We start from the raw sequence: 19,307 nt of genomic DNA, 5'->3' as shown, positions 1-19,307 counted from the left end.
AATAAATAAAACATGGACCTTCTGTGCTGTCCCCAAAAGACGTGTGATCACCTCCCTCATAGGAACCCCTCCCCTACCCCATACCTTGTAGGTCACACACGACGCAAGGACTCCTTTCGGGAATTGTTTTCTGGGAAGCTCCCCAGAGACCCTGGACAGAGAAAGTCACAAAGGGGTGGAAAGGATCCTTTCCCTTTTCTGTTGCGCTTGAGAAAGAAGGCTGGTGACAGAAGCATAAACTGTTATTGTTTGTCAGGTGCTTTCCCGCTCCCACCCCACGACAGACTCTGTGGGGAGGCCGTGCCTGGAAATAACAGTGGACGGGGCCCAGAGTGATGTTTTTCTGCTAATACTTCACCTGTGGGGCCTTCTCTAACAAACTTAACAAAAGGATTGTTTTCTTTCCCTAAAGTTGAGAGAGGGTATAACTTGACATGAGAGGCAGGCTTTCTTCTGCAGGAGGTGTGAAGTCAGTTTGCATCTCCTCTGTTCCTACACAGCTTCAGTCCTGCCGCGTCCCGTCCAGGTCATTGCGATGACTTCGAAAAATCCACCCTTCCTGCTTCCACCATATTCACCTTCCTAAAATACGAGCCAGACGGCACTTCTCCTTCCTCTAAAATCTTCCCCAGCACTCCCTCTGCCTACCTCCCAAACTTGAGAGTGGCATTCAAGGCCCTCAACAAGATGGATCTATCCAGTCTCTTCTTCTATCTCCTCCCTGCAGAAGATACAGACGGTACGTGTCAATCCGGGTCTGCAAGAAGCAGACACCACAATGGGATTAAAAGTGCACAGATTTGGGGCTTCCCTGGTGGCTCAGTGGTTGAGAGTCCGCCTGCCGATGCAGAGGACACGGGTTCGTGCCCCGGTCCGGGAAGATCCCACGTGCCACGGAGCGGCTGGGCCCGTGAGCCATGGCTGCTGAGCCTGCGCGTCCGGAGACTGTGCTCCACAACAGGAGAGGCCACAACAGCGAGAGGCCCGCATACCACAAAACAAAAAAGTGCACAGATTTGATGAGGGTTAACACCTGTGGAAGGGGAAATGGGGAGGGAGCTGGAGAAGGCAGGAGGAACTCTCATACTGTCATGGCAGTTTGACCCCCAGTGAAGGAGGGAGGGAGGAAATGTTGGGTAGAAGCATCTGGGACTGCCGTAGAGCCTGAGAAATTTGCAACAAGGCCACTGGGGAGTGATGTCGGACCATATCCAGGAAGAGTCAGCCAACAAAGGAGTTTCATGGCTCCCAGGAATGGACAAGTTTTAGTATCCCTGCCTGACTCTGCCACTGGCTGAGAGCAGCCCATGAGAAATGCACATGACCTTGATGAAACCCAGTGTGGATTGGTTTGAGGATTTCAGAGAGTAGCTGGGGCCCTTGGTCAACTGCACTCCTTGGAGATGGAGGTCTGCAAGGGGTATTCCCATGGGCATTCCCATAGCCACCACAAGATAAAAGTCAGCCAAAGAGATGACCTACAGTTTCCAGGGCATGACCTTTAATTCCAAACATACACACATTTGCTTGTGCCTTCCTCCTTGCCTGCCATGCTTTTCCTCCCATCCCACCACCAAATGAAATTCTACTCATCCTTCAAGGCTCCACTCTAATGCCCCCTTTTCAAAAAAAAAAAAGCTTTATTTCCTACATGATGATCCTTTGCCCGCCCCTCTATTATAGCATCCCTTTGGATTAGAACTAGCTGTTTGCAAGTCTATCTCCTCTCTGTCCTTGAGGGAGAAGACTGTTTCATTTCTCTTTATACGAAGTAGTCTGGCACCACATGTCACATTAATTCATTTATTTATTCAACAAAATGTATTAGTTGTTTATTATTATGTGCCAGCACTATTCTAGGCCCTGCTACCCTGGCAATATACGAGACATGGAAGGAGCTTACTTTCCAGTCTTGGTGAGGGAACTAGAAGGATGACAATGTTGAGAGTCAGAGCAGTAAGCAATAGTTGATACCATACCTCCCAAGAGAGAAAGGACAAGTTCAGAGATGACTAGATACTGGTTTTTAAAATTATACAGCAATAATTTGTGAGATCTTGGTATGCTAAAGTTGGGGAGTTAAAGCTGAGACCTCTACAAAAGTTGGAACTCTCAAAATGCTGCAACACAATGAAAGGATTAATGAATATCAATGGCCCCATGTGCCCAACAGAACTACCAGGAAGCCTGTATCTACAATGGTTCTGGGTGGGCAAAAAATACTCTGTACCCATGTCTTGCACTAGTTTAAAATTTTTACTTTAACTGTGCAGCATGGGTTATGAAACCCCAAGCAAAAGCCAAGAAATTAACAAAGAAACATAAAACAAAAGCTCTTCTGAAAATAATTCTCCATTAAGAACTACAAAATGCTTGAGCAAACAATCTGCTATGAGGGAAAGTACCAGATACAACAGATGATTAAGTAATCAAGGGCTTCAGATAATAGAAAAACAATGTAATATAAACAATAAAGTAAGTATGTTTAAAGGATAAAAGGATAAAAACTTAGAAATATAAGATTTCATTATAAAATTTCATGTGTATAAAATTTCACATTTTAGACTTCATGAAAAATGAACAGGTATATTTGAAAAAGAACCAAATGAAATTTCTACAAATGGAAAATCTTTTCATTAAAATTGAAAATTGAATAGGAAGATCAAACAACAGATTACCCAAGATAGATTTGAAAAAATTATCAAATACAGCACAGAGAAATAGTGATAGAAAATGTGAAACAGAGGTTAAGAAACACGGATGATATAATGGTATGGTCCAGCATATTTCTAGTTGGAGTAGCAGCAATATGCAAAGAAATAATGTCTGAAATTTTTCTCAAATAGATGAAAGACATGAATCTTCAGATTTAACAAATATGAATCCTAAGCAGAATAAATATAAACCTACACCTAGAATAGCATAATGAAACTGCAAAACACATATGTTAAAGAGAAATTCTTTAAAACAACCAGAAAGAAAAGAGAGATCTCCTACAAAAGAACAAATATTAACTAACATAACCAAATAGCTATAGTAAGAGAGTGAAATATTGTGAAAATCTTGAGGGATAAAAATGTTCAACCTAAAATTCTATACTCAGATAAAATTCTATATTTTGTTATATAATCAAAAACACATAAGTACATTTCTGAAAAATAAATCCTGACATAATTTACAGATCACAGATCCTCACTGGAAAAGATTTGAAAAGATATACTTCAATGAGAAGGAAAGTTAAACCAAAGGAAGGATATAAAGAGGTGAAGATACCAGAGGTGAAGATCACCTGACAAGTTGTTTAAAATTTAGGTAAACCTAAAAAATCCTTGGCAGGGAGGAACACTCCCAAACTCATTCTACGAGGCCACCATCACCCTGATACCAAAACCAGACAAAGATGTCACAAAAAAAGAAAACTACAGGCCAATATCACTGATGAACATAGATGCAAAAATCCTCAAAAAAAATACTAGCAAACAGAATCCAACAGCACATTAAAAGGAACATACACCATGATCAAGTGGGGTTTATCCCAGGAATGCAAGGATTCCTCAGTATATGCAAATCAATCAATGTGATACATCATATTAACAAATTGAAGGAGAAAAACCATATGATCATTTCAGTAGATGCAGAAAAAGCTTTTGACAAAATTCAACACCAATTTATAATAAAAATTCTCCAGAAAGGGGGCATAGAGAGAACCTACCTCAACATAGTAAAAGCCATATATGACAATCCCACAGCCAACATCATTCTCAATGGTGAAAAACTGAAACCATTTCCTCTAAGATCAAGAACAAGACAAGGGTGCCCACTCTCACCACTATTATTCAACATAGTTTTGGAAGTTTTAGCCACAGCAATCAGAGACAAAAAAGAAAGAAAAGGAATCCAAGTCGGAAAAGAAGAAGTAAAACTGTCACTGTTTGTAGATGACATGATATTATACATAGAGAGCTCAAAACTCTCCTCCATGAGGTGAGTGAACTTTCCTAATAAATCCAAATGAAACCTCATAAAAGAATTTCCTTCTGTGACTCCAAAGTAGCATCACCACACATAAATCTAGTGAGCTCTCCCTTTTCAATCATGTCATATGATATAAAAGGAATATATTTTTAAAACCACCTCATGTCTCTCTAATATATTTACAGTCTGAGTCACTTTACCCAGTGGTATATGCAGCAATGAAATACTTAAGAGGAAGTATTAAAAAAGATTTCTCCCGTCTCTTGGGTGTTTCCCTCTGAAAAGCTGGTTTCCATCCGTGTCTAGAATGCTGCTCTTCCCCAGAGCCACCTCCTGTGTACATCATAAGGATGGGAACACAGACAGAGCCTAGACTTGGAAGTAATTTAACAGTTTAAACTATATTTGAAATGTTTTCCTGTTTGCCAGACCCTGGTTTTGATCCCTTGTCTCCTAATTATGCCAGTCTCCAAGTCAGAGAAGGATAAAAATGACTCCAGAAATGCATTATAGGTATTCAACAAAGGAGTTTTGTTTATTCATTTATTTTCATTTTAATGCTCTCACATTATCCCTTCAACATTTGGATTTACCCAGGAGGGATTCATATTTCATTAAGCAATATTCGTTCCTACTTTACTGTACTTCCCAATTTTTTCTTGCATTTTAAAAGGTGAGTTTTGCAAAAAGTGGGCTATAGAACTTATACCTTTTGAGTTCAGTGCTACTTTAATAATTAAATGTAAATAACAGAGTAAAGAAATGCATACAGTCTAGAAGGAGAAAGACATGATGTAGCTAGAAGGATCTTTCTCCCATCTCCCCTCTCTTTCTGCTCAGCAGACACTATTTGTGTCTGTGTTGATTTTCCAAACCATAAGCTCCCAAAAGGAAGACTTCTCAGCCTTCTGAATTCTATCTGTGACATGCACCTTCCTGCAACTCGAGCTGTGAGCTTTCCTTCCCTCTAAGCATTGCTCTGGGCCAGTCCCCGGTTCAGCCCTTTGGCTCTGTAGATCCCGAGAGAGAGATGGGCAGGCCCCCCAGGCCTTGGCAAGGACACCTGTCTGATTTCTCTTCTAGCATCCAGCAATCTTATCACAGCCTCCACACAGAACTCCACCCTTCACAAGATTCTCAATGCCAATGGGATTAATAACGTCCTCGCTTTAAAGGTGGTAAAAGGGATGTTCCCCAGTTAGGGAAATACCATAGGTTTTGGAGTTGGGCGGACCTGGATTAGAGTCTTGGCTTTTACACTTATTAACTGTAATCCCAGAACCTCAGTTTCCTCATCTGTGAGATGCATATCATAAAACCAATCCCTTTATGGGATTACATGAAACAATATATGTCTCACCTATACTTCTGAGGGTCACGTTGTCTGGTACATATCAGATGTTCAACAACAAATATTAATTTCCTATGCCCTTTCTGGAAGTCCCACCCTTTTCCAATCAGCTACTTGATGAGCTAACTTCTAATTTGGACACTTTGTACTTTCTTTCACAATATCATCTCTGAACAAAACATATTTCCAATCTAACTTTATGACATGTTTAAGGATTGGCATCACTAACCCCAATTCCCCTTCCTAGGTATTGGCTATAACAAACGTCACTATCGTTTTTCTGGCCATCTTAGATGACAGGTCAATCCATCAGGCATTTAGTGAGCCCGCGATCATGCCAGGCACTATGCTGGATGCTTGGGATGCAGAAATGCATCATTTTAATGAGAGAAGCTCATTTTCTGGTATAACAGCAAGCCATCCTAATTCCTTTCCTCACTAAATGAATCATATTCATTTTCCTCAGTATGTCTTTTGGAGAAATGTTAAATTTTCAGAAAATCTGCAGCTATAAAAGAAAGGAATATACTATACTGGGCTGTTGTTTGGTAAGTGATGGGAGTAGGTGGGGAGATACTGCAATGGATCCAACTTGCTTTTCATTCCTATTGACAAACTTAAGTCTCTTGATGTGTTTAGGAAGGTAAAACATATCATGTGCAGCAGGACAAAAGCTATTACCATGGGGCTTCCCTAGTGGCGCAGTGGTTGAGAGTCCGCCTGCCGATGCAGGGGACACGGGTTCGTGGCCCTGTCCGGGAGGATCCCACATGCCGCGGAGAGGCTGGGCCCGTGAGCCATGGCCGCTGAGCCTGCGCGTCCGGATCCTGTGCTCCGCAACGGGAGAGGCCACAACAGTGAGAGGCCCGCGTACCGCAAAAAAAAAAAAAAAAAAAGCTGTTACCATGGAAGTTTCTACCATTTTTTCTCACTTCCTCCTGTGGAACCAAAGAGGAGAGCGGGAGAGGTAGAGACAATAAAATGTCATTAGATTGATTTAAGGGATAAAAGCCAATGAGAGCAGAGAAAGAAGGAAGATGCGTTACATGGACTGCTCATAAAAGGATCCTGTTTTGTGTATTAACGTCTAAGGAAAATGTGTACAAATTTAATATAACTTTACGTGAAATTGTACATTAATGAACCTTAAGAAATCTAACCTAACACGTGCTGAGGTCTGCCAGCTTATGCTAAGCTGACAAAGGTATGAGAACCCAGGAAAACACCAATATTAAGGTTAAGAAAGGAATATTGTACTTTCTGGTATCATCTATGGTATAGAATGGTAAGGAATGCACCTTATTTCTCATTTGTTTGAGGTTGTTCTGATACAAACCAACCTCTTTCCCATCCTACTACAGCAAGCAAGAAGGAAGGAAGGAAGGAAGGAAGGAAGGAAAGAAAGTTAGAAAGTGAACGCTGCCCATCGTAAGATGGGCAGATCCCAGAGAGCTTCCTACATCAGAGCTTCCTACATCAGCTTCCTACATCAGCTACCCTTCAATGTGACTTTTCAATACCGACCGCTGGAGGTCCTGCTTGCTTTGTATTATCAAGAAATACAGTACCAGTGCGCTGTCATGATCATAGGGTTTCTCTGCTTTGTACTAAACTCTCAAAGTATTTCTGCCTTAGACTGTAGAGTTTAAAGATTCAGGGAGCACAAATAATTTTCTAAAATTCTTCAAGGGACTCAGTAGAGCCATTCTCTTTTCTTTCTTCTGCCCTTTCACAAAAGTCCTCTGAGATTTTCTGAACCCAGGACCCTTGGAGATAGATTTTGACAAAAATGAACTGGCTGATTCAGATGCAATGACGACCAAGGACGCTGGCAACCTAGGGAAGCACTACAGCTAGATGCAGTGATCATCCTAACCACAAATGCCTTTCAGAGGGGACCTCTGGGTGTTTTCAAAATTCTTAACTGCAGCCATTTCTTGTAGTTTCCTTGGCTTTTACTCAAAAGACTGCATCAAGCTTTGTTCTTCCTTGCTTATTTTTGGGAAAAAAAAATACTAAAGATGATAGTCTCTAACAAGACTACAGACAATATAGACTAAAGACTATAGATTAAAACAAGAGGGCCTGTTTTTTGCCCCGCTGTAGACTCGAGGCAGGTGTCCAGTCCTGTGTTGTCACTATGGTGTGTGTCTGGGCTGTGGGAAGTTCTGGGCTCTGCACCACTAACACTGATGGTCAGCAAAACACACTTTTCTTCTCCCTACCTTTGATATATTTTACAATATATATATCAATATCCTCCATGGGTCTGCTGTTATTTCAATTCTTTTTGCTTTTTAGGTGGCTTATTCTCCCTTACACAGACCCTGTCATCTATTCACATTGCTATGGACTGAATGCTTGTGTTCCCCCAAAATTCATGGGCTGAAATCTAACCGCCCCCCTCCCCGTGACGGTATTTGAAGGTGGGATCTTTGGGAAGTGATTAGGTCGTAAGGGTGGAGTCCTCCTGAATGGGATTAGTGCCCTTATAAGAGATCCCAGAGAGCTCCCCAGCTCCTTCTACCATGTGAGGATACAGTGAGAAGACAAACTTCTATGAACCAGGAAGCGGGACCTCACCAGACTCTGAATATGCTGGCACCTTTAGGACAGACTAAGGGTTGCATGGAGCAGGCGATCAACAGGCTTCCCCATTGGCAGGGCAACCTCCCTGATTCCAAGTCCCTAAGAAGCTGTGCTGTTGCCAGAAACATCATGAGATACAGGTAAGGACTCTAAAGAGGTTCTCTTCCCTCGTTTTCAAGAGAAGGATTACATTCTCCTGGGCCTTATACTGTATCTATATTGCATCACTGGATGTTTACAACATCTGACAGTCAGCAAAATTGACTTTACCGTAAAGGAGAAGGCTATTTGAGGGAGGACTAATGCTTTAAAGTGGCCAGTTCATTAGTATTGGGTTGGCCCAATACTAATGTTCGTTTGGGCAATGAATGTTTCCGCAACGTCTTACCGAAAACCCCGAACAAACTTTTTGGCCAACCCAATAATTATTTGTTATCTTATTGTGACTCTCTATATAACCTCATAGCTCTAGAAACTTGAATAGAAAATACCTTGGTAATGAGGACCCCACCCAATCTAGAAAAGTGATTGACTGGTTGATAGGCATTTGTAGGCAATGAAATGTCTCAATGCCCTTGACCCCTAGCAGCCACTGGCAACACTAAAAGGTACTCCTTTCAGGGAGAAATGTGTCTGGTGCCTCCCCTGGAATGTTGTAATGGTCCTGTTTATCATTATGATGGCTTATAATGAACAGAAACAATGTGTTTCCCGGTAAGTCTTCCTCTTGCACAATTTTTAAAAATTATTTTTGGGAGTTCAATGCCAGGCAAACAACTTGTCTTAAACATGTTTTTCATCATTGAAAACTATTTCCTAATTCTACATTTTTCTAATTTTCGCTGGGAGAGGCAGGGAAGGGGAAATCTTCAAAAAGAAAAGCATAACAATTTTTCTCATTTGTTTTCCCTGGACTTTCATGTCTTTCACCAAATTAAGAAGCCCTACTACTTTCTCTCTCCTCTCCTCCCCATTCTGTCTCCTCTACTCTTGAGGCCCAAGATTTCGAGATTGGCTTTGGGCCCCAATACATTGGTCTCTGCTCCCAAACAGCCAAAGATCATGAACACTTTCTCCACTGGCTTTTGTTTCTCCGCTGCAGCTCTTCAACAGACCATCATTATAATAGTCGATGGCAATAATAGGGGCCTTGATAACGCCCTGAAGAACAATTTTGCCTTTGTCACACACTCCACATAAGTCCACCTTTGTGTAAGTCTGGTTGACTTATATGTTGCTCATCTGTTTTGTTAGGTTTGGAAAGTCCTCCCTTCTCAAATAGAAAGCTACGTCTTATCAAAAGGAAGTAAATCTGAAGCTCTGGAAGTTCAAATTCAATTCCGTTAGAAATAGATACCTCCTGGTTATTTAAATAGAGGCTAAAGTTGGGTGAATCACCTCAACTTTTCATACTGGGGACACTTGAAGCCATGAATGTGCTGAGCCACAGAGCAGCTGTCAGATGAGCTGGGCTTTTTGTTACTAGGCCAGACCCACATCCATGCCAGAGTTTTGTGGTCCTTCAGCAAAGGGCATCTACACAAACTCACACACACGCATGTGACAAGCACACGTGTGCTTCTGCACGTACACACAGAGTGAAGGCTGAGGGTTTCCAAAATTTTAATTTGTCCTACGTTAGCCTAAAATTTTTAAAGTTCTCTTTGTATGACCATTTCACAGACATTGACTGCTAATAAATGAATTGTCTCTTCATTCTAGGACAGGAATTCTAGTTAAGTTATTCTGAACATTAATATGATTATACACACACATAATTAGGTATTATTTAAAGCAAAACCAAATACTTACATAATAAATAATCACCTGCCAATATAAAACAACGTATTTTTCCATTACTGGAAGTAACAGAGTGAATTTGCCTCTCGGACTTTTGCTGACCCCACCGTACAAAGGAATTTTTTTTCCCTGAACAAAAGCTTTTTCCATGTCCTTGCTCTTAAAGATAAAGCAGTTTGCACACAGCTCAAGAGAGACGCAGCCCCTTGTTTCTGGGGTGCCAGCACAGCGCCTCCCCCCGGAGTCACTAGGATCTTCCTTCCCCGTCTCTCCCTTGGCAGAATCAACTGCATGTGGACTGGGTTACTTGAGGAAGATGAAACAAGGTCGATAAATTGCATTGTTATCACTACTGTGCCCAGAGGCCCAAGCAACTAGGCACGTCTGCACATTGCAAAATAAATATAATCAGCAGCCCTTTGGGTCTGCAGCAGTGAGCTCAGCCGAACCCAGGCTGAGGGCCCACACGTGGTGTCAATCCTTAACTTCCCAGGGGTTAGCCAGATCTCAGTTCATCCCATTGCAGGGGAGCCAAGCCCTCTTCTGCTTTCACTTCCACCATTGCCTGATCCTTTGCTTGACTCACACGGTGTGTTGCCGCCTTCCCAGAACGTGGAAGGGCCAGCAGAGGACCGAAACCATCCAGTCTTGCTGTCTCTACCTCCCCAACTCACTTAGCTCACGCTTGCATTTCTTCCTTTCCACAGTAATTGTGCATCATTTTCCCCACAAGTATCACTTTGCAATGGTTCTCATTTTGCTTAGTCAATACCTAGTTTATATGAAAATAATGATCACAGATAGGAAAAGGTTTCATATGTGTTATCTCAATTGTCTACCAGCTGTTAATTGAATGCCCAACTGAGGTAGGTTAGAACGCTACCTATTTTATGAATGTGCGTTTTCCAGAGTGAGATTGAATGATTTCTTCAGGTTCATATAAAGAGAAAGTAGCAAAGCCAAGTCACAAACCCATGTCTGATTCCAGATCCAGGGCCCTTTTTATTATACAATGCACTATTTTTCAATGAAAGTGAAATTTACATTAACATAAAATTAACCATTTTAAAGTGTAAAATTCAGTGACCTTTAGTATATGCACAATGTTGTACAATCACCGCTTAGGTCAAGTTCCAAAACATTTTCATCACTCCAAAGCACTAGTGGCAACTGCTCATCTGTTTTCTGTCTCTCTGGATGACCTATGCTGGATATTTTGTACAAATAGTGTCATACAAAATGTGACTTTTGTGTAGGGCTTATTTCACTTAGCATAATTTTTTGACCTTCACTCACATTGTAGAATGTATCAGTACTTCAGTCCTTTATAGGATTGAATAATATTCCACTGTATGTGTAAACCACAATTTGTTTATCCATTCTTCCATAGATGGACACTTGGGTTGTTTCCACCTTTTGGCTATTGTGAATAATGCTGCTAAGAACATGCATATACATGTACTTGTTTTCAATTTGTTTGGGTCTATACCTAGAGGTGGAATCACTGAATTATACAATAATTCTATGTTTAACTTTTTAAGGAACCACCAAACTGTTTTCCCCAGTGGCTGAACCATTTTACATTCCCATCAGCAATGAATGAGGGTTCCAATTTCTCCACATCTTCTCCAACACATGTTATTTTTCTTTCTTTAATTTTTTTTTTGTTACAGCTATCCTAGTGGATGTGAAATGGTGTCATATAGTTTTGATGTGCATTTCCCTAATGACTAATGATTCTCTCCTGTTGCAGAGCACAGGCTCCGGACGCGCAGGATCAGCGGCCATGGCTCACGGGCCCAGCCGCTCCGCGGCATGTGGGATCTTCCCGGACTGGGGCACGAACCTGTGTCTCCTGCATCGGCAGGTGGACTCTCAACCACTGCGCCACCAGGGAAGCCCATGACTAATGATTTTGAGCATCTTTTCATGGGCTTCTTGGCCATTTGTATATCTTCTTTGAAGAACTGTCTGTTCAAGTCCTTTGCCCTTTTTTTAGTTGATTTGTCATTTTCTTGTTGAGTTGTAGGAGTTCTTGATGTTCTAAATACTAGACCCTTATCAAATTTATGATTTGAAAATATTTTTCTTCATTCTCCAAGTTGTCTTCTCACTTTCTTGATAAGTCGTGTGATATGCAAAGGTTTTTAATTTTGAAAGAGTCCAATTATGCATTTTTTCTTTTGTTGCTCATGCTTTTGGGGTCATTTTATTTCTTTTCTACCTAAAGTACTTAGTCTAGCACTATACACCTAGTAGGAAGTCAACAAATGTTTCTCAAATGGTTTCCTATATCTATTTGGCTGAAGAGAATGGTCTCTAACATCCCATCCAACTCAAACATTCTAGGACTCTAAGGCCATTTGAAATCATATTTCAGATTAAATCATAATTTTCTTAAACCAACAGATTGTTTCTCATTAGACTCTTAGAAAAATCAAGAAGACATAAATCAGTTTGGGCATACATGTTTTTTGCATGTCTATATGGTATGTATGTGTTTACATGGTATGCATGTTTTTGCATGGCAAGCACGTTTACATATATACGTGGTTCTTACATGTTTGCATGATATACATGTGTACACAGTATATATGATGTTATATATTTACACTGTATACATGTTTACATAGTATATGGTACATGTGTTTTTACAAGGTGTGAATAGTTTTACATAGTATAATGTTTTCCTTTCTAAGAAAGAAATGGCAAGTTGCTAGTCTTCTGCTCAGGAATCATCAATGTCTGTTTTGCTGTTCTTGGCTACTGGACAGCTCTGACCTCCTTTTGAAAATATAGACCTTTGGGTACACTTTTCTCAGGCATAAATCATGAGGGAGAGGGAGTAACCTGAACGTTTAATAGTGTTGTAATTGCTCTTGGACTGCTATACTACCTCTAGCTTATTATTCCCAAAGAAATGATACCATTTCAGTCTTTCTGGGGTGATCTATGGCTATGCTTTGCAGACAAGCAATTTATGTGGCTAATAAATCCAAGAGGAATTTCCCAGGTACGTGACAGAGAGGACTGGCTGTGTCTGCGTTGTCACTCGTTTCTCCGCATCCTCCGGACGGCGGACAGCGGAAGGCACCCCCAGCTAATACAGCCAAGAGCAAGCCCCACCCTCCGCCGCCCCACTGCTTCCCACACTCTCCAGCTCCTCCTGAGAGTTTTACAAATGCCTCTCACACAGTTCTTACATAGACAATTGTTAAGCACGGCTTTGATCCAGTGGCTTCTAATCTACTGCCCAGTTTGGAATATTCGCATTCACAGCTGCTAGTTCTTTAAAAATGATTTCTTAATTATCTGTGCAAACCAATTCAAATAATACACCGATCCATCTTGTGGGTGTGGGGCCAAAGAGGAGAAATAAGCATTGCATAACCACCATACCCTCTGAAATAAGGAGGAAAGGACGGCTCAGTGGGATCTGGGGAAAATAGGAGAAGTAGTTGTAAAAGCATTGTATTTGAGTTCTGCAAAGCCAGATATAAGGAAATAGCTCACAAAATCATAATTATTAATTCCTTAGGAAATAGAAAATTTCAGAAAAATACTGGTTGTATTTCTTAGACCTGGACCAATTACATTGTAAGAACAGTAGAGGGATTTCTCATCTAAAAAAAGGAAACATACAAAACAAACATACAAGCAAAAAAAAAAACCCATTTATGCCTGTTTCCTCCCCTGTAAGATGGGTTAATGATAGTATCTATTGCATAGGGTTATTGAGGGAATTTAATAAGTGAATGTGTGTAACAATGATTAGCATGTTTATAACAATGATTAGCACATAGTAGGTACCTCGTAAATTTTGGCTACTTTTTAAAAATCCCTTACCTTAGTGATATAATAGAGAATAGAAAAAATGGAGACAAGAAGGTGGCTCTTTTGAACAGCAACTCTTCTTTCTTGCTCCTTTCTGTCCTTTCTTCTACACACATAACTTCTTTTTTGTTCCCTCTCTAGAAAGCTTTCACTTCTGGGTACATGTGTGCCTGTGTGTGTGTGCACCAGCTCATGTGAACACGCATGCCATGGTAATGGGAGTAAGTAACGTAATTCTGATGCTGCATCTGATCAGAGTGGCCAGACACTAGAGATACTAGAATTTATAGGGAATCAATCAGCAACAACTAGGAAAACTACTTCCTTAAAAATCAATCATATGTGCTGTATTTCATACTACTTCACCATTGTCTCTAGCCTCGTACTTACCACAAGGTTCTGACTTGTTCGTTGTGTCCCTCTCCATACCCATCCTTCCCCCAAACCCACTAGACTGAGACAGAGACCCTATCTTATACTTTCTGATTTCTCAAACCCACACAACCACACAAAGGTTGGCTAGATGAACAAATGGAATAAACAAGAAAGAACCGCTGCTGAAATAGCTTTCTGTTACTAAAGTGATAAAACAACTGCTAATCATAATCATTGGAGGAATCCCTTTATGCCTGGGAAGTACTTTTCCCTTGCTTTCTAAAGAATCAGACTCCCAAGTTACCAAATTAGAAATGATTTAGCATTGGAGTATTGGAAAAATTACATATTTTTGGTGGAATAAAAGGGCCAGAATTGGCCCTGAAAGTCATCTAATCCAGCTAGCTCATTTTGTAAAAGGAGAAAATAAGGCCCAGAGAGATTAAGTGCTTTGTTTAAGGTCACACAGCTATTAATCCTCAGAGGTGGAAACAGAACCTCTAATATCACTACATATTTTACTAAACATCTTTCATCCCATAACAGGCTTTAATAAGCTTCCTTTATTTTTATAACTGTCCTTCCCAAGGTACAATTCTAATGTTTTTCCTCATCTATAAAAATCCCCAAATAACCAACTTGGCAAATTACTAGCATTTACATTGTCCATTCAACTAAGAAAAATTGAATGGTAACTTACAAGTGGGAGAGTATGCTGGCTGCTCAATTATCCTTTTCTTAAGCAGAAATCATGAAACCTGCTTCAATTTCGATGAAGGAATGGGAGCTATAAAAATCCAGGCATCCTTGTGAATTTAATGAAGTCAAAAAGAACAATGACAGCAAGAGTAACAAAAATCTAAGACTTCAAAAAGTGTCTGCCTCACTTTCAATCAGAGGAAAAATGCCCTTTAGAGGTAAGGGTGCCAGATTGAACAAATGAAAATACAGGACAGGTACTTCCCTGGTGGTCCAGTGGTAAAGAATCCACCTTATAATGCAGGGGATGCAGGTCTGATCCCTAGTCAGGGAACTAGGATCCCACATGCCGTGGGACAACTAAGCCCGCGTGCTACAACTACTGAGCTCGTGCCTTCAACTAGAGAGCCTGCATGCCGCAAACTACAGAGCCCATGCACTCTGGAACCCGCGTGCCACGCCTAAAGAGCCCACGTGCCACAACTAGAGAAGAGAAAACCCGCACACCACAACTAGAGAGAAGCCCTTGTGCCGCAACGAAAGATGTATTTTATCTGGCAGCAATATCTGAGGGAAATGGGCATTTCAACAATTGGGCTATGGCCCACTCTTCCCCGTGCCTGGAGACATGTGACCCTACTATGAGCGTTCCACGGAACAAACACATGGCCTCAGGAATGAAAACCCCAGAATGATTAGGGAAGAACAGGATTCCTGCTTGTCAGCCAGATCAGCTCTCCTATCCCAGGCAGCCAATGAGGTGTTGGCCAAATTCTTCCATCCATCCTCTTTTCCATTGTGAAAGTTTGCTGCATAAATTATGGGCATTCTTTACAGCATGGATGAGTTCCTGAATGGAGTACAAATGAAATCACATTTCTAATTGGAAAAGGACATCTTTATTTACAGCAACACTTAAACTCTCCCTTTATCACACTCACGCACACACAAACACAGAAACAAATTCCACCCTCCCTTATCACAAAAGATCACTCTATAATTAAAACTGTATTGTATTTCCATCACAGTTTTTCTGAAACTGAGATAGGTAGATAGATCTCAGTTTCATATATATATATATATATATATATATATATATACATAAAATTAAGATATATATGTATATATCTTGATCACAGCCTGGCACAAAAGACTACAAGTATTTCTAACTGTTTTCAATGAAAAAATCTGCATTGCCTCCTCACAGCTCACTTCCACTGAACATTCCAACACCACCTGCTTCTGTTTAAAGCAAAGAGTTGCCCAATTTTTCCCCCAAAACTGGGTTCAATTTAATTATGGCTTTTGTTTTAACCGACACAACTTGGTGATTAAGGCAACAACAGAAACCAAAAGAAGCTGGCATCAAGTTTTGTTCCAAATAATTTGAGAAGCATCCTTATATATTCTTTGTCCCTGTAATACTGCCAACTGTGACATTAAAGACTCTCCAGGGGAAATATCCCTGTTAGGACCACTCATAGTTAATAGCGTGCCTTTCCTTTGGAAACTTGAAAGGACCCTCAAAGGTCTCTAGATACTTTAAATCAGAGCCTGGCTCTTCCTGATTGCTTATGAATTACGTCAGAACCATCTGAAATTCCATGGCAAAGACACAGTAGAAATGCCCTATGTGTGCAACTGGTTAATGCCCATGGATTATTCATGAAGCACCACCATTCCAAATTGGTCTCAAGGAAACAACAGGACAAAGGACTCAGCAACCATCTTGACTAACTGGAAATCTGATCAGATGAGGTTAGTGTAGTCATCAGAACTAAGGCCCTCATCAGATCTGATTTCCGATGAGTTTCAGCTGAATATGAGTGGAAAATACAAAGCAGCTGCTATTGCTGAGACTGCAATGGTAGGGGCTAAGCTCCTTCCAGATCTACAAGTCTTGGGTAGTAAAGGACGCTCAGTAACATTCCCTCAAAAATTCATGGATATGAGCTCTGCTGCATGGCCCTTAATGGGTAGCCAGCTCCCATTTTTAGGAGGGCCAAAGACTGGGAACTAGGTGACGTATAAACATCTGAGGATGGATCCCAACCCAACCTTGAGGGGCTTTCTCAATGGAAATGACAAAGCTAAGAGTCAAAGACAATACATGGTCTCTGGGTCGCTGCCTCATTTCAAATCCAAGCTGGGTTTTAGTGTTCTCTTTTTGTAGAAGGAGACTAAGATACACAGAAAGGGTGACGGCTTTGTCAGAAGAAGATGTGGGTGTGGCACATACTCCTGAGGCCATAAAGCAGAACACAGGGATTTGGGTCAAAGCTCAAAAAATGACTCTCAAACCAGGGACCAATGGGGATGGAGACACTGAATGCTAACACAGACCTTAATGGTAGAAGCTGGGTGGAGAATTATCTTGAAAGGTAGGAGAGAGAATAAGACAAAGAGCTAGAGAAGATAACAAGAGAGGGAGAAAGAGGGAGATCCCCAAAGCAAAGTAGGGAGTGGTGCAAAATCACACTGAGGTATTTCTAGTGGGTGTTATTGGCATGTGGATAGAGCACCGTGGACATAAAGATGCGCCCAGCAGGCCCCCTGCCATGAAGGACTGGTCTCAGCCACTGGGCGTGCTGTTGGCTCAAAGCCTTTACCATCAGCCTCTCCCAGGACTGCCTCAGCTGCAGAAGCTGGCTCATCCAAGTCACACTCCTCCCAGGGGCGGCCCATACCTAACCACTGATCCATCTCAGCCCAACTTGGGGCAACTCTGAAGGGCCATTCTAGCTCCAGAATCAGCTCCCATGGAATCAGCTGAGACTGCCGTGTGCCTGCATTCTGCCCACCCCGATCCGCTTCCCCTTCCCAAGGACACTCCTTAATAAACATCCTGCACACCAAACTCCATCACAAATCTGCCTCCCCACCTTGACGCCATCTATATCTGGGATTTCCTTGACAACTTTCTAGGGAAACCTTGTTAAATCTCCAGCTGAACCATGGGATTATGCTTGGACAATTAATTTCTCATGCCTGAAAAATTATCCACAGGAAACTGGGATCATCAATTTGTTAAGGCATTTGACTCAACAACATGTGTTTCTTGGATACCAGAATTATTAACATTAGAACAGACTTATCAAATAAAAAGCAGCAGCATAGAGAACTAGCATGGATAAATTTGGTAAAGGGGGAGCGCTGCTGGAACCTTGTTTTTGTTTTCAGTTGTGTAAATCATTTTTGGCTGTGGAGACCTGAGTTAATGGTGATCTTTCATAGGTCCCTTTAATTAAAAGCCAGGATGAGGAATGCTGTTCAAATATTGTTTGCCATAAATCACTCTTTATCTCCACTCAGAGACGGCTGAGAAGGAGAGACCTATGTTCTAAGATAAGGGCAGAGCCTCTCCCTCTTTACTCCCCTTGTACTCTCTTAAAAGTACAAACCTGAACACTAACTTCAAGGTCACCCTGAGTTCTGGGAAGCTCAGCCCCTCATTTGTTTGGATCTCTCCTAGTACATTCTGGGTGGGGCTTCCTTGACCACTAACCTATGTGCATAGCCATGGAAGAGGCAAAGCTCCATCTCTGAGCTTGAACCTGTTCTCACCTATTAGCTATTGGCCAGAACATAGGCCCAGGAGCTTGAGTTTGAAGGAACAGAGACTCCTGATTTTGAAGTCAGCAGACAAGCTGAGCATCCCTGAAACTAGAACAAATCTAGAATCCGAGGTGCTCCCTATCTTCAGACATTGAGGCCAATGTCATTGGAAAACTGAGAGGCTAGGAGAGACCAAGACTGGACACTTGTTCTTGGAATTTTCAGACATCTCTGGGCTCAGCCTAGTCACCACCTGTCACTTCTGCAAAGCAGCCCTCAGGACATGCTGTACTTTCAGCATTTTGTTTATGGAATCATGTTTCTTAGACGACTTTGCAACAAAGGTGGTCTTCTAAGCCAGCACTCCCAGAAGGACCAGTGTCAACCGGAGATGATACACCCCAGCAGTTGTGCACAAGTCACAGCCCTCGCTGACAGGAGAGGGGGTGGATGGAGACCAGGAAACAAGGCCATAGAAACCAGAGGCATAGCAGGAAATGTTAGATCAAATTTCTTTTCCGCTGCAGCTGGAATGGTGGTGTCCTCTGAACATCCCAGGGCCGGGCACAGTTAAGCAAGGGCTGTGGAGCCAGTGTGACAAAGGAGACTGCCTACCAGGAAAGAATGAGATGGGCTAAGGCACAGACACTGGGATGTCAGACACTGACTCTGGAGGCTCTCTGGAAGGAGGTCCTTCTGATTATTAAGAGCTTTTTCTCTCTGCTTCTCAACATTCAGATATGTAAGGATTACCAAGAGTGCTTTAAAAAGCTGATCATAGATCCTGTCCTAGAGTTTCTGATTTGATGAGTATGGAATGAGAGCCAGGAACCTAGTTTATTGATTTAATTATTTTTAAAGCGAATCATAAGTGATTCAGATGCATGGACCACAATTTGAAAACCAGAGCTCAGATCTACAGGGAGAAGTTTCCTTCTGTGGTTTTGCCATATGCTACCCTGCCAGCAAGCTAGTCTGGATTATTTTGCATAAAGGTCAATCATAAATTCCTAAAACATCGATAGGATTTGAACAAACATAATCATTCTAAGGGGAGTAGGATGGGAAGTAACAAATCTTAAACCCTGAGTACATGTTAGAAACTGTGTTGGCCGCTTAACCTACTATT

The sequence above is a fragment of the Globicephala melas genome, chromosome 6 (genome assembly GCF_963455315.2).
Source record: "Globicephala melas chromosome 6, mGloMel1.2, whole genome shotgun sequence".
NCBI classification, from domain to species: Eukaryota; Metazoa; Chordata; class Mammalia; order Artiodactyla; family Delphinidae; genus Globicephala; species Globicephala melas.
The sequence above is the reverse complement of the archived record's forward strand: the minus strand, read 5'-3'. Positions refer to the sequence as shown.